Source organism: Peromyscus californicus, unplaced genomic scaffold, assembly GCF_007827085.1.
Source record: "Peromyscus californicus insignis strain IS unplaced genomic scaffold, ASM782708v3 Scaffold_14__1_contigs__length_90479793_seg_2, whole genome shotgun sequence".
Lineage (NCBI taxonomy): Eukaryota > Metazoa > Chordata > Mammalia > Rodentia > Cricetidae > Peromyscus > Peromyscus californicus.
Window position 1 is genome coordinate 58,564,169 of NW_026294436.1, and position 10,499 is coordinate 58,574,667.

Below are 10,499 nucleotides of genomic sequence, written 5' to 3' on the forward strand. Positions count from 1 at the left end.
TCTCATTTAAATTGTTCACTCATTGATTGCTATGGGGAAGAGCCTGATGACCTTGCCCCAGTCTCCTCTCAGGGCCAAGAAGAGCTGCAAAGAACTGCCTGGTCCTTTGTTTCCTGTGTTCTCTAAACATCCAGCAGGGCCTGTGGACTATCTGAGGGCCTAAAAGATTGAAAGGGCTTCCCCTCTGGGTCTTCTTCAGCCCCGTTAAAAGTGTGTTGGGAAGAATCCAGCATGAGCCAAATAGTAGGGAAAGTTGATTTCATGAGAAAAGGTAAGTGGATTTAGCATAATGACGACGAGGAAATTATTCTAAAGGGCCCACAAACCTGAGGTTTGGCATCACAGCTTATGTTCATGCAGTGCTCCTCATCTGGCCGCCATCTTTGAGTCAGACAGGTTTTCCCTGTTACACTGCCACCTTCACGGTGGAAAAGCATGTCTCCTGCTGAGAACATCCAGTCAGTGCAGCTGTTATTCTAGCATGAACAGGACAGATGTGGGCAGCGAACAGCCCCCACGGTGTGTTGTGGAGATGGAGTGCAAGTGTGCTTGCCAGAGCTGCCCTGACTGCAGGCTGTCCCTGTCACCTCTTTGCTTGTGCGCTGCCCTCCTGCATTCTTTTAAAACAGTGCCCTGCCCACGGCACTGACACACACTCAGCATGTCCAGAATCAGGGCTCAGGAACTGTGGGCGGGCAAGAAGGCAACTGAGAGGAGCAAATTCTATCCGTGACAACCTGAAGGTGGCAATAATCACATTTACTCGAAAATTGCTGGAGAATGAACTACTTGTTCTTATGTGAGTATGTAAACATATGCAAATGTATGTAAATGCTAGACCCTCTTAGCCATTTTCTCCATCTGGATGTGGCCCCTTGTGGTGAGGCCAGAAGCAAATGGGCTCTGAGTGTGGGATTCTGTCCAGTCTTCCCCTGGGGCTGAGGGGAGAGCTTCTTTGTCCTTCTGTCCATCTTCTACTTACCTCGGTAGGTTCATGACGGTGCATACAGATTGGCTTGACTTAGTTTGCTCTCATGTGGAGAAGGCAGACTCCCTTTGCCTAACCCATCCCCGTTGGCTGTCATCCCACCCTGCCCAGATCACAGTGTGATAAAGATGGTATTGGATGCATTGAGGAACACAAAGGGGAACCTTCCGTGTTTCTGGGCCTCAGCCATCTTCTGTACAAGAATGAACCTGATTCACTCAAAGCTCTCTCCCAGAAGGTCGCATCTGAATTTATAATGTGAACCAGAGCATCGAGGCTGTGTGTGTTATGACTCACTACCATCTGAAAGCAAGAGAAAGAAAGAGCAAGAGACTGGAAGTCTTTTTGGAACACAGACGTGGGTTCAGATCTTAGATTTTGAAAATTTCTAGCAGCTTATGCTTGGGAAAATTGCTTCACTTCTGATTGGAATGGTCCATTTTCTTTACTATAGGAGTATATGATATTAATATACTCTTAATAGTAATATACATGCAACGTTTAAAATGTGTGCCCTGTCTAGCACTAGGCTGGCTTCTAGAAATCAAAAGACAAGAAAGTGTCTGCCTAAGACACTTGTGGGAGCAACCCACAAGGACAGTGGTTACATCTGAATGCCAAAGTTGCTCTGGGAGCACATGACAAGCAAGCACACCTAATTCACCAATCCAACCAGCAGGGCACAGAGGATGGCTGTAGGTAAAGGGGATAACCTAAGCTAAGTCTTGAGGAACAAGTAGGCCTTGTCCAGATAAAGAGAGCTGTTGAGGGACAGTGGGACCATGGTACCATAATATGTAAAGACTCAGAGGTTCCATCAAGAAAGAAGCTTGCTTTCAAGGGATGATTTTCATCCATTATGTCTGGATATTAGTGCTGTGGATATCGTTCTGTATAAATAAAACACTGATTGGCCAGTGGCCAGGCAGGAAGTATAGGCGGGACAAGGAGAGAGGAGAATTCTGGGAAGTGGAAGGCTGAGTCAGAGAGACACTGCCAGTCGCCGCCATGACAAGCTGCATGTGAAGACGCCGGTAAGCCACAAGCCACGTGGCAAAGTATAGATTTATAGAAATGGATTAATTTAAGATATAAGAACAGTTAGCAAGAAGCCTGCCACGGCCATACAGTTTGTAAGCAATATAAGTCTCTGTGTTTACTTGGTTGGGTCTGAGAGGCTGCGGGACTGGCGGGTGACAGAGATTTGTCCTGACTGTGGGCCAGGCAGGAAAACTCTAGCTACATATTAGCATGATTGGCAAGGTGAGAGGGGTGGGTCCAGGAGTTTGCAGGGGTGGAGGAGGGGGCCGGACCTTGGGCCCTATGATTAATTTGGTCTTACTCTAGGATGATCCTCATGGATCCTTATGAATTGGTTGACATGTTATAAGATTCTCTTTGTCTGCATGTGGAATTGTTTTAGAGTGGGTCGAGCTAGAGCCTAGGAGGCCTCCAGAAGACTGGATATGCTTCCCTCCCTGCCCCAGAGAAGTTGCTAGAATTCATTCATGCAATGGTGGAAGTCTACTGTGCGAAGACATCACACAGGATCTTATCAAGGGACAGATTCTGATTCAGCAGCACCTCTGAGGTGGGGGTCTACGAGTCTGTATTCCCTGTAAGTTCCTAGGTGACGCCCCTGTCATGACTCACAGCCCATACTTGAAGTAGCGTTAGTCCCGCACTTGAAGTAGGTCATGAGGCATTTACATTCTTTTGCCTGAGTTTGGTCAAGTTCAGCTACTGAGCCAGAACATTCTTCTAGTGACCCTGACCCCTCCTTCCTACACTAAATATCCTGAAAGGGATGGGAACCCCAGGACTTTGGGGCAAGACAGAATAGGATAATTTTAAGATCTTTAAATATGGTTAGTATGATGAAGGGAATTGCAGAGGGATCATTGCTGTTTGTCAGAAGAGCAACATTTTACGATCTGTTCTAAATAATGCTATAACATAGTCCAAGCCAGCCCAAAGGCAGCAACATGTCCAGCTCCAACTAGCCACCACTACCACCTTCCCACACCTGTTGGCTCCCATTTAAAAGGAACTCTTCCTTGTAGTTTGCCATTAAACATTGTCTCAGATAGAACTGTAGCCCTGTGGTCATGAGAGGAGACCCAAGGACAACAGTGGAGGGGTAACTTCCAAAAGTTCATTTCCCATATGCTCATGTATTTAGAAAAATGTGTGGTTAGATGGAATGATCCCAGAAGACAATGGGCATTTCCCCAATCTCCTGCAGGGCAAACTCTTTTTTAATACTAATTATGGCATATTTCCTCCCAGCTGTAACTGATTTTACATCTTCAACATCTGTCAGCCCATTTAATCTTGACATCAGACCTGTGAGCTAAGTAGGGCAAGTGTCATTATTTTTCCCAGATAAGAAAATGAGAATTCAGAAAGTAGGTGATACAGAACACAGGACCCATAGCCTACACCTCTGCCCAGTGTTTCAATTCAGCCACCTAACACTAGTACATTATGTATTTTGTCATAGAACAAAACTGACCTTTGTAATTCCCAATTAATGTCTGGTATCCTTAGAGAATTGTTTATTAAGTCCATAAAGCTTGTGTATCTCTCAATCTCCTTGTTTAAATTTAGAATACCCAACGCAAGGCAAGAGGAGGCAAAGTGAATTTGGAAAGCAATTCTTGTGATCTCCCACCTCTGTTATTAACATTAATTACAAGGAAGAACTTTCAGAAGCACATCTTTAGGCTTTTTTACTTTTTTTTTTTTTTTTAAATGAGACTCCTCTTTAGTCCTTTTAACGGTAGATTTTTAGGACCCACCCTGGGTCTGGGAGAAGTGGGAGTTGAAGTGACAACATCTGAACACTAGAGGGCCCCCAGGCACCAGCAACACTTTTTCTGCAGTCATTTGTGCCAGGATTGGTCCCCACCTTTTGGAAAAATTCAGGTCAGGTCCACATCTGGCTAAGGATTCCTTCATTGTTCTATAAGCCAGGTACAGAGAAAACAAAACTGTTTGAGCTTTGGATCAGATGTTTAATTCCAGAATCCAAACAGAGATTAAAATCAATGTGAGACCTGGGAATCTGAATTTAAAAAAAAATGCATCTTCTTCTAGCTATGTCATTTAACATATTATCAGAGGGACCTGGGGCTCTTTTGTGCCAAGTAACCTGAATCAGAATATCTTTGGTTGAGCCAAGGACGCCATGATTGAAAAAGCTCTCCTTGAGTGTTCTGATCCTTGCTTTTGCGAGCTAGTTGTTATGGCATTCTCAGCTCCACCCTAAGGACAGGACACTCACTGTGCTGCCTTCTGAATTTTCTCTTGCCCTACCTCAGCTTGAGCTCTTTCTGGACAAAAACAAAAAACAACAACAACAAACCTATAGCATTAATTATTTCTTCCCCTTTTTATTTTTTTCTTATTCACCAGTCCTTTCATATTGTAACATTTGTAATTTATTCGTGTGTTTATGCATTTAATCTCTGCCTTTCATTTTGGTCTCTAGACACCCTAAGGTCATGGCTCATATCTGGTCAGTTAATCACTGAAAGGAACATGAAGCAATATAGAGCCATAGTCTGCTCACATATGTGTGTGAGTTGGCGGGGGGTGGGGTGGGGGGCTCCTCTCTTCCTGTCCGTCCTCTCCTTCTCTTTCCCCCTTCTTTCTTCCATCAGTGAGAGTGTGACAGCCCCTCTCTGTGGCAGAGATTCCACCATCGATGGCATTTCCTGAAGTTCGTACCTCGTCATTCTCGCTGTTACTTCATCTCATCCACTATTTCCAGTTCTGAAGCTTCTCACCTATCTTAGATTTTCTCCCCACAGCCCAACTTTTCACTTACTTCAACACAGATAGGCATTTTCTCCAGTTTTCCAGTGCAGTTCTCCCACACCCTCTAGGGCACTCCTTCAGACCATCCTTGCAGCCAAAGCATGGTCTCTTAAGTCATCATCATTCTGGTCAACATCTTTTAAGAGGCTTACTTTGCTAGTGGTCCTTTGAACACATGGAACCTGGATCTGAGCCCTCTGTTCTGTACACATCCTGTCAGGGCAAGAGTGGCATGATGCCCTCCCTTGTCCTGGATGCTGCATCTCCTAATGCAGTTGGAGACTGCATTAGCGTTTTGGCTGCCACACACAGGATTGAATCATCCTTAGCTTGTAGCCAAGTAAAACCTCTAAGGTTTTTTTTTTTCCTGTTAGTTGTTGTTTTTAATATAAAGACTTTTGTCTGTTGAGCTAGGTCTCTTCCCTTCTATTCTGTGCGGTTGCTGTTTGAATTGCAGGTTTTCTATTCATCTCTATTAAATTTTATTGAATTCTTTCAAGTTTTGCTAACACGGTATCCTTCCTTCTGTCTGCTCCTTTTACATGCCCTAGTACTTTCTGTGAGTCTCCTCCCATCAATCAACTACATCTGGGAAGGAAGAAGCATCTCTGCTAAAGATGGAAAGGAGTGAAAGGGGTGGTCAGAACAAGGGAACCATGGCTGTGGTTTGGGAAGTTTCTAGGTTGATAAAAAAACAATCACCCCACCTATTTCTCAGGCTACAGACAGAGCGAGCCAACTCGTTTTCAGCCAGCTTTTGCTCCCAGCTCCACACCCGTCCTTTCTGCTCTGGGTAATTGGTTTTCTGTGTGTTGACTTCCAGAATCTACCACAACCACCTTACAAAAGTGTATGACAGTAAATGTCCCTCTCTGGGTCTGCTCAGGAAAAAATGTCAGTGAGACAGGCAGGGGCTCTGAGGTTGGCTGTGAAGAAGCAGCCTAGCTGAGAATATCTGGAGATGTGTGTCCTGGAATCCAAATAAGCTCACTGTTGTTCCATGGAAGACTGAGAAACCCTGATCAAGAAGGAAGGAAGGAAGAAAAGGAACATATGGGTCAGACAAGACAACGTTGTTTATGACTGCAAAGTTTCTTTCTGTATCTCCCAATTGCTCTCATGGCATTAATTATACCCATTATATGCTTTAAAAAGTTAACGTGACCAAGTACCCAGAACATAAGAAAGATAAATTGCCCCCAGAGAATGAGGGTTACCGAGAACAAAATGCAAGGGAAGGAAGTAGAGTTTAGAGGTAGAGAGGGGTAGGGTAAGACTGATGGGAATGCTAAATTAAAATTAGTTAGTAGAGAAAACTAGGTGAAGGTTACCACATAGAACAAAATGACTTCTTTTCTGGGAAATGTGGGCCCTTCCCACATTTGATGATGAAAACTGAGGCGGTAGCTGGACTCTGAACATGATTTGGAGCCAATGGAAGACTCAATGTGCAAGAACTTCAGGGAGTGTCCCATGATTCTCTTTTCCTCAGGGACAGATGAAATATGACAGCCTTTCCCTCCTTTTCCTGGCTGTCCCAAGCCTAGCAGTGCCCCAAAGGAAGAACAAATGTATTTGTTCATCACATGGTGAAATCCTCTAGTTCTGTTAGCAAAGGAAGAACAAATGTATTTGTTCATTACATGGTGAAATCCTCTAGTTCTGTTAGCCATGAATTGGCACAGAAAGGGAGGTATAGACCCTGAAATAATTAAATAACAAGACCCTGAAATAATTAAATAACAACTTGCGTGACTCAGAAGAAGAAAGGGGTTATTGTTGTTGTTGATGATTGTTTTTGTTTTGCTTTTACAGATTTCTCCACCAATTGTTTGCTTGTTTGTTTCTGTTCCTGTCAGGACTAGATGGCTATGAACCCTCCAGTGTGGGAAACCACGCTTTATTCAGATACATAAAATGAACTAATTCGCTTATGTATTTATTGATCTCTGACTGTGTTAATGCCCAGGCCCTGTACTCTTGAAGCTCAGTATCTACTAGAGGAAGGAAGGGCTGGATGGGAAATAAACTGGTCAGACAGTAAGTGAATAACCAAGACAATGTTGGTGTGGGATCTTTGCTGCTATGGAAACAGCATCAGCTGGGTGTGGTGGCTCATGCCTAGAATCCCAACATGTCTTTCTCCTAATTTGCCCAGGAAAACATTTCTGGAGGTGAAGAGAGAGTGGCAGTCAATGACCAGGGCTTTGTAACTGACGCTGGAGGAGAAGAATGGCTGAGAACGCAGGGTGATGAAAGGCTTGGGAGCCTGAGGCAGGGGCATTTCCATGAGCAGTTGCTGCTCTTGTAGAGAGAGGACCCACAGTTAGGTCATAGCTTACAACCAACTGTAACTCCAGCTCCAGGGTATCTGCCACCCTCTTCTGTCTTCCATCTGTGCATGCATCCACATCCACACACTCACACATGTGCACATATACACAAAATAAATCTGAGGGGGGGGACAAGGCATAACCCGATAGACTTGGTATGGAAAATGATTTCCATGAGGAAGCTAGAGCTGTGTCCCTTTGGATGCCAGGTCAGATCTGAAGGAATTAATGTTTGTTCTGAGACCCCAAGGATAAGGAGCTGTCATTCACACAAAGAACACAGGAAAGAGAGTTCTGGCAATATACGTATAGTGAATGTGAAGACCGGCACAGAGAAGGGACTTTCTCATCCAGAGAATTGAGAAACTGCCATTAGGAATAAAACTTCAAGAACAAGAGGAAAAGCCAAGTCCCAGACTAACAACCTACGTTCTGAGACAGTGGGCACAGTACTAGCCATGAACTACAAGAGCAGTATGGGGAACTGAATCCCAGCTTTGAGGTATGGTAGTATAGTTCTTAAAGACAGACTCTGTGATTTCCACAAGACTTTCTAAGATGTGTACCCCTTCTCTCCCCACAACATGACTTGATTTTAAGGGGAACACAAGGCACATGCTATTAGCAAGACTAGAGAGACAAAGGGTGCAGCTTAAAGCTATGTGGAATGTTTTTAATTCTAGCACCCAGAAAACTACTTAAGAAAGCTATGCAAATAATCATTCTTGATGGGAGAGACAAGGGAGTGACTTGAGCTACTGTGTGCAGTGTCTTTGGGTGTAGGCAACTTTAGGTGCCCGCCCCACGTGTGCTAAAGACACACAAAGGAAAGTAGCAAGTAATGTCAGGGATTGGGGAAGGTGGTGCTTTCATGCTAGAAATCAAATTAGACAAGAAATTAGAGCTACCTGATAATTATAAAGACTTAACCCTGTGGTGTATTTAGAAGTATGGGAAACATATTCTAAATGTAAAAGTGGCACAGAGATGTCTGGCCTGAAAACAATGTGCTGTCCCCAAACCTTCTAACCCAAATATCTGGGAATTCTGTTTTGAGATTTCCTCTTCCCTCCATCCAATGGTTATAGAAGAGATTAAAAACCAACCGGAATGTTTTTCTGAACTGATTTTTAAAAGATATCCCCACCCCTTATATGCTCCATACCTCTCCTATCCAAATCGCCTAAATGTCTAGATGATGATTTGGAGGCGCTTGGACTTGTTAATTAACCTAAACCGTCACATTCATCTGCAAGGTGCATTATTGTTAATTAAAACTGCGATTCTCCTTGTGCCCAGACGGAGGACTGCTGTTGTCAGAATAATTAGATAGCATAGGATGGTTTTCATGCAAATTCCTGGCAATTAGAGTTGGCAACGAATTGGATTTGAAATCCCAGTGAAGTTCTCAGTGAGAATTCCTTGGAGGTTGCAGAAGAAAGGTGTTGGGAGACCAGGAAGGAGGGTAGAGGTATGGTGGTGGATGAAAGGATTTAGGAAACTCGCATTTGTTTCCTAAATCCTCTAGGGTGGTGGGGCTCAGCCAAAAATAAATGAATTACAAGCATCAATGTGATGTTCAAACTTTCCTCAAGAAAAAAAAAAATTTGCCCTTAATGTAAATTGACCCTCCCCGGGGCGTTATGCATCCCCGAGAGCTTGTTTCCCTGACTCTGATCTTTCTGAGAGAAGTTTTTTTTTTTTTTTTTCCTCTTAGCCAGGAGGCCCAATAACTCATACGCAGCTAAAATCCCTGCCAACCCTTAGATTAAATTCTAAGGGAACAGAATTTGTATTCCTGAAGGGTTGCACAGAAGATGCCAAATTCCAACCCAATTTAGAGTGGTTAGTGGTACCCATTGGGTTAAATAGGTTTGGATAGCAGGTCCCCATGGAAAGCTTCTAGAATTGGCTGAGGTCAGAGTTAGACATAAGGATGAACTGTCCAGCTGCAGTATACATAATGGCGGGGGGGGCGGGGCAGGGGGGAAGGGCGGTCCCAAAGGGCCTGGAGCAAGAAGGCCAGGGGAGGGGAGGGGGAGGAGGAGCAGACAGCTTAAGCGGTCTTGTTTCCAGTCCACGATGACCTCTTATCAGTTTCTGGCTTCTGTTTCTGCCTTCCTTTTGCAAGAGATGTGATAGCTGTCAGCTATTACCAGGACTCAACCCAGACTGAGCGGAGGGAGATCTAGCTGAGAGTGTAGGATCGAGGTAGAAGAGACAGCCCTAGTGGTATTAGGCCAAGTTTCCCCTGAGCATGGGAAGAATCAGGGAGCCCAAACAGCCTTACCACCCCTTAAACTAGGTCAGCATCTAAATCCAGTGCCTTGTAAGAGAGGAAAGCAACATCTGGAATGATTTCGAGAGCAGTTGGAGATTCAAGGGTGGGTGTGTGTGTGTGGGGGGGGGGGTTGGCAATAGAAAAGGAAATAGAAAACAAAAACACCAGGACACATTCACCATCACTATGGTTGGAGACCTGAGCATAATTTAGGCTTGTAAATTATTTCCTTTTTCCTCATTTTCTTTCTCTTCCTTTCTGTTTCAGAATGTCTCCCGCGTCTCAATCGGTCCCACAACCCCGCCTTTCAATTTATGGTGCACCAATCAGGAACTAAACCTGGTGGTTGCTAAGAGACCAGAGGAGGGAGATTTAGAGTCTTTGTCAAAGCACCCACCCAGGAAAATTCCCTGATCCTTCTGCACCCTCCAGCCTAGGATGTTTTAAGTCATCCCTGCCCCTCTCCTGCACTTTCCTCTCAATCTGTAAACCCAGAATGTCATGCATAAATATGTTAGGGAAGAAGACAATAGAGAGCATCTTTGAAAGTATGGAAAAACTGCAAGTAGATTCAGATCGATGTGAAGTATCCGCTCAAGTTTTCCTGGGTGGGCTTGAAGTGGGTTGCTGGAAGAAATCTGTGGTCTTTCCAGGTAGAGGGTGGAATCATTGTCGACAGGAGTGCTCCATATGTAGAGTGTTTTGCTTGTTGTCTTCCTAAACACTACCCAGGCTTTGCTGGGCAGGGCATGAAGACAACCCTCCAAAGTCACAAGAAACAGACAGAGAAGCAGGCAAGTGTGGGGGGACAGATGTCCTAGGATGCTGGGGGTGGATAAGAGAAGGACACGAAGACTAGTGTGAGGTAAACGCTTCTTTTGAAAGCTGGGCTTTGAAAGGGAAACTTGAGCAATTTGAGCCCCAAGATGGATTGAGTAGGGGTTTCTCCCTTTGAGTTGCTTCACCCTTTCTACCTTCATGATCTCTTTCTTCTATACACCACACACAGAAATGTTGGACATAAACAGCAAGGCAAATGAACTTACCGAATAAAGATTTCTGCCCTTACACCCTG